Source organism: Myodes glareolus, chromosome 5, assembly GCF_982192425.1.
Source record: "Myodes glareolus chromosome 5, mMyoGla1.1, whole genome shotgun sequence".
Lineage (NCBI taxonomy): Eukaryota > Metazoa > Chordata > Mammalia > Rodentia > Cricetidae > Myodes > Myodes glareolus.
Genome location: NC_142030.1, coordinates 76943023 through 76954281, shown reverse-complemented (window position 1 = coordinate 76954281; position 11259 = coordinate 76943023). Strand labels below are relative to the sequence as shown.

Here is an 11259-nt window from a genome sequence, read left to right as displayed (position 1 = left end):
AACGTGCCTATGATTCAAGTCCGCCGAGAAGCCAAGTAATAAAGAGAATTTCACTGGGAAGGGGAAAGATCTCCCTGATCTTTCCCTGACAAGATCTCCTGAAAAAATTGGGAGCATGGGAGTGGGGGAGAAGGAAGGATGGAAGGGGAAGAGAAAGGGAGAAAGGGAGGAGGAAAGAGAACTTGAGGAAATGGGAGAGTCGAGATGGGAAAGGACAAAGACGGAGAGCAAGAAAAGAGATATCTTGGTTGAGGAAGCCACTCTAGGACTAGTAAGAAACCTGGCACTAGAGAAATTCCCAGGAAGTCACAAGGATGATCATAGCTAAGACCCTAAGCAATAGTGAAGAGAATGCCTGACCAGGCTATGTCCAATAGTCAGATTGATGACTATCTTAAATGTCATAATAGAACCTTCATTCAGCAAGTGATGGAAATAGAGACAGTGATCCACAATGGAGCAATGTGCTGAGCTTCCAAAGTCCAGTAAAAGAGTGAGCAGAGTGAGAATATGAGCAAAGAGGTCAAGACTATGATGGCGATACCCACTGAAACAGCTTTTGTGAGCTAATGGGAGCACACCAACTATGGCCTGGCACTGAGAGAACCAGCATAGGATCGAACTAGGCCCTCTGAATGTGGGTAACAGTAATATGGCTGAAGCAGATTGTAGGGCCACTTGCAATGAAACCAGAATTTATCCCTGCCACTTGTACTGTCTTTTTGAAACCCATTCTCTTTGGAGGAATACTTTGATCAGCCTAGATATAGTGGGAAGCACATTGGTCCTGCCTCAAAGCAATGTGCTAGAATTTGTTGACTCCCCAAAGCCTTCCCCTCTTGGAAGAGTCGATGGGGGATGGGATGTGGGGGTAAGGTGGGGTGATCCAGAGGAGAAGAGGTAGTAGGAACTGGGATTGGTATGCAAAATGAGAAAAGATAGGGTTTTTTTTTTTTTTTTTTAAAAAAGAAACTTTGAGTATCCAGGCATGTTTTAGTGTTTATAAAGGCTAAAATTGAAAAATAGCTCTCTTTTAAAATGTTAAATAATATTGCCATCATGTTTATACAACTAAGTTGCTCAGGTATCAGTATGAAACATTCCATATGATAGCATTATTTTTGTAAGATGTGATCACTAAACATAAAGGCTGTTATTGGTGGGAGGAAGGAGTAACACATTTTTGACTGTTCTAATCATTCCTGAGCTCTTTCTTCTGTCTGCTTATTGTCATCAATGAGTGGAAGACACTGCTACGTGGCATGCTACACCAAACATAAAGCAAGTGGCACCAAACAACTGTGAAGGAAACTTCCTGAACCTGTGAGTAAGCAAAATTCTATCTTACTGATGGTACTTGATTATATCAGGCATTTAGTTTCAGTGATAGAAAGTATAATGCCATTTTTCCAGAAATTATCTCCTTCATATGTTTCTGAATTTTCAAGATTTATAATGACGTTTAGTTTTAAGAATTATAAAGATCCCTTTTGTATATCAGCATGGTATATTTTCTTGGATCTGGATGCAGGAACTAAAGAGATTATACTGGCATTAGTTAACTAATGCCACATCATCCTCAAACGGAACATCCCCACTTCTAATTTTGGCTAATCTTCTCTCTACGAGGCAAAAATCAACTCCTTAACATCTGTTCAAAGCAGTAAAACATGTATGGTCCATATTGACTCAAAATGGCAGTCTATCTGTTAAAAGGAGAGCACTGAATAAATGACAGAACTAGTAGAATCCTCACTGCTGAAAGGCAATTTGACCAGCTGCTAGGATTGAATCAATGAGCTCTGAAGGTGATTGATCAATTACTTTAGCTTCTGCAGGAACCCCTTTTTACTTCCTGCTGATTTAGCAGCATGATGGTACCAAAATGTCCAAGAGCAATCCGGACATCCAATTTAATGCAACCATGACCATGTTTCCTGGTGGAAACATTTCTCCTTTGGGAATAGAATTAATTTATTGAGTACAATATTATAAGGACAGAGGGAAAACAAGCCGTTTAGCAGGTAATTTGATCTTAAGTGAGAGTTACCGTCAACTTGTTCAAACCATGTGCTTTAGTCACAAAAGAAATATTACCAAACATGTTTTACTGTGTTAAAAAGGTGTAAGTGTTGTCTTCAAGATGGCTTCTTGGCCACAAATGATAGTTTTCTTTGAGATGTCCTCATAAATTCACTATATTAAGACATCCAATAGTTTCCACAAACATATCTTTTCATTGGTAAAACATAGTTTTATCAGGAAATTTGTAGTTGAGAGTCAATTGCAGCAATTTGATCATACCACAAGTTTCCTGTGGTAGTGTCTTATTGGAATATTGTGACAATGGGCATAGTAGTTTTTTTTTAAGTCTATGGATTGTGGTGCTGTGAGAAAATATTGTGGGCATTAAGGAACATGTGCTCATCTGTAAGAACAAATCATTACCAACATTATGATAACGGAATGTACAATCAGTTTGTCGGCAGAGGCTTGCTGACACTCTACAATATATGAATGCAAACTCCATCGTTGTTTCTGTCTTTCATAGGTTAGGTATTTAGCAGTGACAGTAACTGCATCGTTATGGCACAAGAACATCATAACGTTGAACCCATGCACAGTTTACAGCTCTATTATCAAGGACTGTGTGTCTATAGCTATTGAATAAACATTGCCATAGCAGAAAAACAATAAGTATTAACTTCTTCCAGGTGGTTATTGGGAGCCTTATTCACATCTTAACCCAGGATTTTTTTTATTAAATTGGGTAATATATCATTTAGAGACAGCCTAAAATGCTGTAAAGAGTAATTTTCAAAAATACATAAAACTTTGTGAAAGTTTCAAGTACCTTAAGAACTGTGAATCCCATGCTTCAGGATAAATGCTATGCCTGCTGGATCTTCAATGCAATCATATTACAGCATCTTAAGTTGTTGAGATACACAGTGAGATAAATTAATGACCTTGAGCATTTACCCACACTAATTTTTTGTTCAATAGGTTTTCTTGCTGAAAAATATGTTTTAGAACTTGAAAGAGACTATTTTAGCAGGCACATTTGTTAAAGCTGTCAAGTTCATTAAAAGTAATTTGAAGATTGAAATGATCCTGTTTATGTATTTTTATGGCATTTGAATTTAGGGCAGGTTTTAAAATGACACTGCCTTACAGATGTTAGGAAGACTGCTTCCTAGATAGCAGTTTAGGCAAATGAGAAGTAGAGAAATTCCATTTGAAGATGGAATGGAATCAAAATTATCAATTTTAGTTAACTAATAACATTCATCTTTTATGCTTGTTTGATCTAACTCCAAATGAAGATATTTTAGCACATAAACTTGATCATTTTAATCTTTAAACTTAAAAATCATATTGGTAGCTGTGATTACTATTCATGGTTGTCAAATTGACTATATCTGGAAAGAACAATAATTCAGAAATAGAGGGCTTATTTGTGCTCTGAATCTTGAAGCAAGAAGACAACAGATCTCTGATTTGGATCTTGAAGTTAGGGATACACGCCTTTAATCTAGATCTTGTGGCTGAATGACCACACCTTCTGCTTGAATGACAATGGGAAAAGGAAGGGACTCTGTGTGTTCTTCAACAGCTTGCCCTGACCTTATTAGGGCATCCATTTTCTTCACTGGCATTGAAGTTTATTTCTTCTGAATTCCAAAAGGGATTCCATCCTATACAGAAGATCAGCTAGGACACCTAGACCTATGGGACTCAGCGACTAATGGATTATTGGACATTTTATTCACAGCCAGCCATTGTTGGACTACAGCCTTTAAGTCATTCCAATAAATTCCAATTGTGTATGTATGTGTGTATATGTGTGGGGGGAGATAGTGAGAGAAAGAGAGACAGAGACAGAGAGATATTCATTCATTCATAAGTGAGTCTAGAGAACAGGGACTAATACAGTAGCTTTGGTATTATAGTATTTTTAAAATTGAAAATTACCATAGTTTAAAAATAACTAGGATTTTTCTAATATTTAAATGTGTGTTTCTTTTAAATCTATGTCTTTTTCTCTTCAGTCTAGCCAATTTGTTATTTCCTAAAGCAACTATGAAGTTCATTAATGAGGACTCCTTTTCTTCATTGGAACATGCCCACCTTTTTGTAAAGATTTTAATCCATTCTATAAGTCCACAATACTGCAGTACTTCTATCTCCTCGCTGATTATTGTTATAGCAGGAGATTAATCAGAGTGAGCAGAGTTCAATTTAAGTAGGTACTGATGCCTTATAGCAGACATAGTCACAAAGAAAGAAAATGGTGGTAACCTGGGGCAAATAAAATTTTCCATGGCTTGTTTTGTTTTGTTCTAATGGGAAAGACACTCAGAAGGAGCTAGAAATTTGTTTGTTTATTTGTTTGTTTGTTTTGGAGAAGCTGTACTATGTCATCTTTGCTTCCCTGGAATTCACTATGTAGGCATGTCACAGAGTTCCAATGATTGTTAAGAGTTAAGACATGCATAGAAATAATACACATGGGAAGTAGAAAAAGACAAGATCTCCTGAGTAAATTGCCTATTTGTTCTGACTGTTGCTAAGTTTTCTACTGGTGTAGGAGGGTCTTCATTTTTTGTGTTGCTTTCATTGCTCATAATCAAGATGTAACAGTTAGCCAATAAGAGGCTAGAGCTAATGAGCAGGCAGTGTTAAGATAGCCGGGTGGCCGGGATTCAGGTGGGACAAACAGCAGCCCCCACCTCTTACAACACTCTACAATGTATTCCTTTACTAGACCCTCTTGTCATTAATTTGTAAAACTGTAAATGAGTTTCTTGCAAGTCCTTCCTGACCATATGTTTATATAATTGAAATTTATTAAAATTTATGCCCTGACAATGCTGATGCATGCATGGGTAGCCCGTATATAGCCATTCTGTTGAACTTGTCCATGTTGGGTTTCATGGTCTAAGTTGATGACGATGACTAACCAGGTTTATATAATTACCTTTGCCAAATCTCTGAATTTTATTTTTTTAAAAAGAAGAAATAACCAACAGACTGGTAAATTCATGGATCTCTTATATAATTTTATTTAATGTTTATTTTTAATAAAATTTAAACATTTTATTGTGTTACAAATTTCTATGTTTATGGGTTGATAAAGAGTTGAAAACTTTGAATTGGTATGAATCTTGATCTATTGATACAGATTTAAGGCCGATTTTGTTACACTGTGTATATGTATACTCTTGTTTACAGGATTATGCTTACATAGCTTATTTAAAAATTATAATGTGTAATTAAAAGTTGAAAATTAATAGTCACTTGTAATTGTCAGACTTGTAGTCATGTTAGTTATGTTCTCTAAATGTACAGAGATAAATTTAAGATGGATAGCTTTAAGAAAATATTTCAGATATGTGGTTTTAAGGAAATAAATTTTGGATGTAGCTATTATATTGGTTTAAGAAAATGGCAGTAGTGAGTACTCCTTTAACTTCTATCATCTCATCAACCATGAATAAAGGGACAAGAATGAGTTACTCCTACAGTGTGAACCTTAAATGCAATCATGTGGTTGTTGGATGCAACCAGCATTTAAGAGCTACCTTTGTACTTTTAAGAGGACATTGCTACATTTCATAGGCATCACAATTGGATAAGACTATTGATTGCTTTTCAATGGTCATATCAAGCTGAGTCACTATTGCACATTTAAGAGTCCTTGTCATTCATAAGCATTGCAACTTGATAAGACCATTGATTGTTTTTCTCTCTTGGCAGCTTACATAGTTTCTTTTTTTAAAAAATATATATTTATTTATTATGTATACAATATTCTGTCTGTTTGTATGCCTGTAGGCCAGAAGAGGGCACCAGACCTCATTACAGATGATTGTGAGCACTATGTTGCTGCCAGGAATTGAACTCAGGACCTTTGGAAGAGCAGGCAATGCTCTTAACCACTGAGCCATCTCTCCAACCCCTGCATGGTTTCTTTTAATACTATAACAGCTAATATCTTTTTTCTACTTAAGTAACAACCAGGAGCAACTCTCGAAAAGAAGTACTATGGGATTCCCCTCTACAAGACTTTTTAGAGCCTTGTTTGGATTGCCTACCAAGAGAAGACCCAGATTCATATACAGTTTTGGCATATGAAGATATATGCATCATGCTTCATTGTCTTATATTGGACTCTGCTGTGCCATTGCGCATTGGACGTGCATAGAAATACCTTTTCACTTCCCATGGGTACTAACAGCCCAAGTCCGAGGTTTCATCTAAGTCCAGGTTAGTGAACCAATAGCATATTGTGGTTACTTCCAGAAGCACAGGTATATCTAGAAACTTTATGATACAATTGCAGGGTCACCCCTAATAAGGTGGGTGATTATTCATTAAATTTAAATTACAAAGTCTTTTAAAAGCTACACCAAAAAGAGTCTCCTTTCTCTATATAGCAATTGAAGATAAATAACCTTTTGGAGGACCCCATGAGTGTTATGACTTTTGTATAAGTTTCCTGATTCTACTTCCTCCACTATGAGACAATGTTTCAGTATAAAGGAAAGAGCTATACAGTAGTAACTCTTTAAACATGCCATAGACCATCTGCTGGGTAAGTCGTTCATAAACCTATTGTGTTGTGTTACTGTCTCTTTTTTTTTTTTTTTGGTTCAACACACAATGTTCTTGGGAGGAGGACTCCCCAAAGAGAAAAGGTTAATATATCTCAAACCAGTCAGCGTGCATATTCCATATTTCTGCATTGTGCTCTCAAAGTCTTTAGTACGGTATTCCTGCCCCAGTCAGCACAGGACCAGATGTTAAATAACTAAGAACAGCCCCATTGCCCTTAATGGTGCAGAAATTCCTTAATCTTAAAACCCGCTTCTCTCCTTTCACCGTATCATTCATAGTTATTTCTTACAATTTCTCTTTTTCCTCCATTTGCAAGTTGATCAACCTTTTCACTTCCGTGTGGAGACTATGGTATGAAATGCTTCCTCTTGGGAATTGTAACTATGACAAACTGCCTGCTCATTTGGTAGTCATCTCCTGATACATTGATCTTTCTGCGCTATACATTTACTGCAAATACACAGCTTGAGATCACAGTTATAATGTATATTCCTTTATTGATTTACAAGACAAAACAGAATTTGCTGTATGTCTATAATTTTGACAAGAAAGACAAGTATCACCTTGATATGTCCCTTTAATATCTGAGGCATTTGCTGATGCCACTAACTTGTGGGTCTATGTGGTCAAGCCTGATGTCATATATAACATTTGGACTTAAGTGCTTAGTGCCCCTAATGATAGAAGGTTCCCGGTGACAATTCAGGTGAATTAATTGTTTACAGCTCAGAAGTCTTTAATAGAGCCCAGAATCAAGATTGAAATTATTTTTCAGATTAAGAACATTTATATTCAACAATCAATATAATGTACTCCACAATTTGAAGTAGTGATATGCTTTTTAGCTACACAGAACCGCAAAACAATGTATAGACACATTCTTATGTTAGCAGAAAAGTTTATGAACAAAATAAATGTGTGTCTAAGACCCGGAAATGGCCCTGGGAAACACCTCCTGTTCCCTGTAAACAAAAACCACACAATAAAATTTGTGTAAGAATTTAGTCTTACCTGTAGAGGGGATAGCAATGTCATGTTCATACAAGAGATTCTCGGTGTTCTCCATAACATATGACACTGTTGTCACCCGTTATGTCTCTGTGGGTGTGATGGCCAATATGCCTGTAGTAATCAGTCTTACTTTTAATTTTTCAGAGCGTGTGACATGTTAGTAGATTTCCTTTGTATTTCAGCCCCACAGACTGGCATAGATCATTTGGGGGACAAAGAAAATTCTCATTATATCAATAACTTTAATCCTCATTATAATTACAAACTCCTTGGCTGGTGAACTGTATTTATCTAAAAACACATTTTAATAGTGTAATTGCATTGTGCCTAATCTACAGAGAACAAAACAATATAGCTTCATAGTTTTATAGAAATTTGGTTTAAGTGGTTTCCAAATGAAGCTGTACCATTAGATAAAAGCTGTATTTCATAATGATTTAACTTTGCAATCCCTTATTAACTAATGATAATAATTATGATTTCATTTTCCTTCAAGTGTTTTGTTGATCTTTAATGTATTTTCAACACTTAAGTCCTTTGGTTGTGCATTATTATTTTTCTTTATAGTCACTTGTGTCTACCTTTTAGATTTCACAACAATACTATATTATTTTGATTACTGTTGCTTAATAGTCAATATGGGCATTAGGTGGTGTAAGATATTTTTAACTGTCTTATTTAGTCTAAATCCCTTCATATCCTCTTCATATTTTTTGTAGGTTTTTTTTCCTTCCTTGTTTGCTGGAGAGATCTAAGAAGAATCTGGCTTTACATTTGTGTACTGATTTTTATGGAAACAAATGGCACCGAATGTTACAAGTACTCAGTGAAGTTGTTCCATGCAACTGATGTGGGATGCTCTAAACCCTGGCTGAAATCTAGATGTTTCTGAGTGAAAATTATGCCATTCATTTTCTCTGCTATATTTAATAGTGTTTTACAGCATTGTATTTTTAAAAAATCGTCAAAGGAAACTAAGATAGATTAGCTCAATTTTTCATTGTGCTATTTCTTCTTCCTTGGTATTGAACCCAGGTGTCAGTTTCTTACTCCATTCATGCAAATTCATTGTTTACATATGTGCACATGATGTCAAATGTTTTCCTGAAATCTATTATAATAAACTGGAAAATAAATAACTCCATTTAAGAACTATGACACTGGGTGCATACTTATGCATTTTTTCAGTGATTACTGTGCTTAATGCAAAGACTGGACATAAAGAATATGGTATCTATGTAAATTTCCAGAATGCTATAAGATATCTCAGTCAGAAGTTCTGCATTCCTGGCTTAGGACCTGCTGCAGTGCTTGAAGCATCTACATGACAATCTCACTATTTGTCTTTGTATGGAACAGCCACAGAGATAGGTCCCTGGGTATTTGAAATGATGCACTGAGCTTTTCTAGATTCTGTTTTGTCTATATGGGACTGTCTCTACAGGAAAAAAAAATGAAGGTTTGCTTTTAATTATTTTACCTCTTAATTCATACAAATATTTTTCATTGGCCAAGTCTAGTATGACAATTGGAAAATAAGAATCTATTAAAAATCCAAATCAACACACCCAAGTTCTTAAGAGTCAAATGAGTACAACTATGTTTCACTTTATTTTATGTTACACATGAGGGAAACAAGAAAGTTTGCAACATAAATTTTACAGTTAGAAAATGCATAGCACTTTCTTCACCCAAATTTATACCCTTCAATAAGCTATAAGCTGCCTAACACATTCCCCTAAGTGAGCGGCTTTTCTAGTTAACTAATACACCTTAAGGAATTCACACATTTTCAGACGTGTATAAACATTAAGCATAAATTTGCTTGCTTTTTAATGATTACACAAATATCCTATTTTTAATGCTTTTGCATTTTTTTACAAAATAGTAGGCTTTTATATGGAATTTTCACAATAATGATTATACTCTACTTTATCCATCCCCTTGCCATTCTATCCTCCCTATCTCCCTTGCCCTACTTTTATTAATCTTTTTTCTGTCAAATACAGTCCCCCTCTGATTTCCTGTCACATGTACTCAAATGTTTTCTAATTTAATATTCATGTTGCCACCCTTCACATATGTTTTTCACCTTTTATACTCCCATTTCTACCTACTTAACAGACAGACAAGCACACACACACACACACACACACACACATCTAGGTCAGCATATAGCATTTCTCATTTAGATCTGTTTTATGTCTCTTTACAATCTCTGGCTACATCCATTTTCCTAAGAAATGGCATAAATTTATTCCTCTATAGGTAAAAATTTAAAGTATATGTATTATATACAATATTTTCATGTTTACATCTGTTGGCAGACATGAATATCATATCTAAAGATATATAAGCTCCTACGCAGTAATGAAAACAACACCAGTGAGAAGAGAGAGCCAATAAAACAGGAAAATTTTTTTTCAACTGTATATCAAACTTAATATTAATATATAAACATCCAAAACATTAAATGTCAAAAAATCACTAGTTAAACTAACAGTACTCAAATGTCAAAACATAATGACAAACACTTAATCACCCATGCTCAGCATCTTTACTCATCATTGAAATGCAAATGGAAACTGCTCAGAATGTTCATCTCTTCACAGTCAGAATGATTTTTATCAAGTCAAGAAACGTCAATGAACAGGTGAGAATCTTGTGAGAAACAAATTGAATATACTTCTGGTGGGAATAGAAACCACTCTCTCCCCCTTGGAAATCAGTGCAGGGTCTGCAAAATGCACCCAAACAAGATCCAACCCACCACTCATTCTTGGGCTTTTACTGGGAGCTGTCATACAGCACAGCTATAAAGATACTGCACACTAGTATGATTGCTGCACTAGTCACAAGAATGTAGAAGAACCAGAAATCATGCCTTTCAAGATGAGTGGGAAGGAAAAAAAAATGTGATAATACTTGAGAAAAAAAATGTTTTCTTAGAAAACTTGCCTATTTATTTTAAATCCCCTCTTCTACTCTCCTTAAGTATATTTACTGCTAATTGGTACAGTGACAAAGTTTTTGTAAGTTTCCCCAAGATTCCCCTGACATTTCTGAAACTGCATGCAGTAAATATCTTCCTGATGATTTGTTGTTGTTGTTGTTGTTGTTTTCCTTTTCACTTGCCACACACTTCAATCCAAAGAACAGGACAACTGGAATCCTATCCTGATGTCCTCAACACTTCTACGTCCTGGGAATGTTTTTATGGGTATTGTGAATTGATGAATATTCTTCCATACTGTTGTAACTTCCCTTTTCATCAGAAACATCTACACTCATCAAAATGTTAACAAGTCAAGCGATGAAATAGATTAAAAGATAGCTACCAATTTAAATTTTCCAAATTTGTTTGTAAACAGCCACCAAGATAAAAATTAGCATTTGGAATTGCTTTTTCTATTACATGTGAGAAAACTTAGCATGCAAGACTAGTCTTTATGAGTGTAGAATAGGGTACGTATAGAAACTGATTTTTCTAAAAGTTGATTCAGCAAGTACTAATCGAAATTTGAGTTTCTCAGAAAGTTTGCTCTAGGAATCAGTCTCCTAACAGTGTTAGGAGCTCTACACAAGAAGTCTTACCAACATGACTGTCAAAACAGGAGCAGAACAATG

At 35.4% G+C, this 11259-nt stretch overlaps 1 long non-coding RNA gene across 1 annotated transcript; it reads left to right on the top strand.

Moving 5' to 3' along the window:
• The first annotated feature begins 597 nt into the window (after positions 1-597).
• LOC125398337 (uncharacterized) lies at positions 598-8787 on the top strand. The gene is made up of 2 exons (XR_007231361.3): positions 598-1323; positions 8352-8787. It is a non-coding gene; the product is annotated as an uncharacterized LOC125398337 (long non-coding RNA).
• The last annotated feature ends 2472 nt before the right edge of the window (positions 8788-11259 follow it).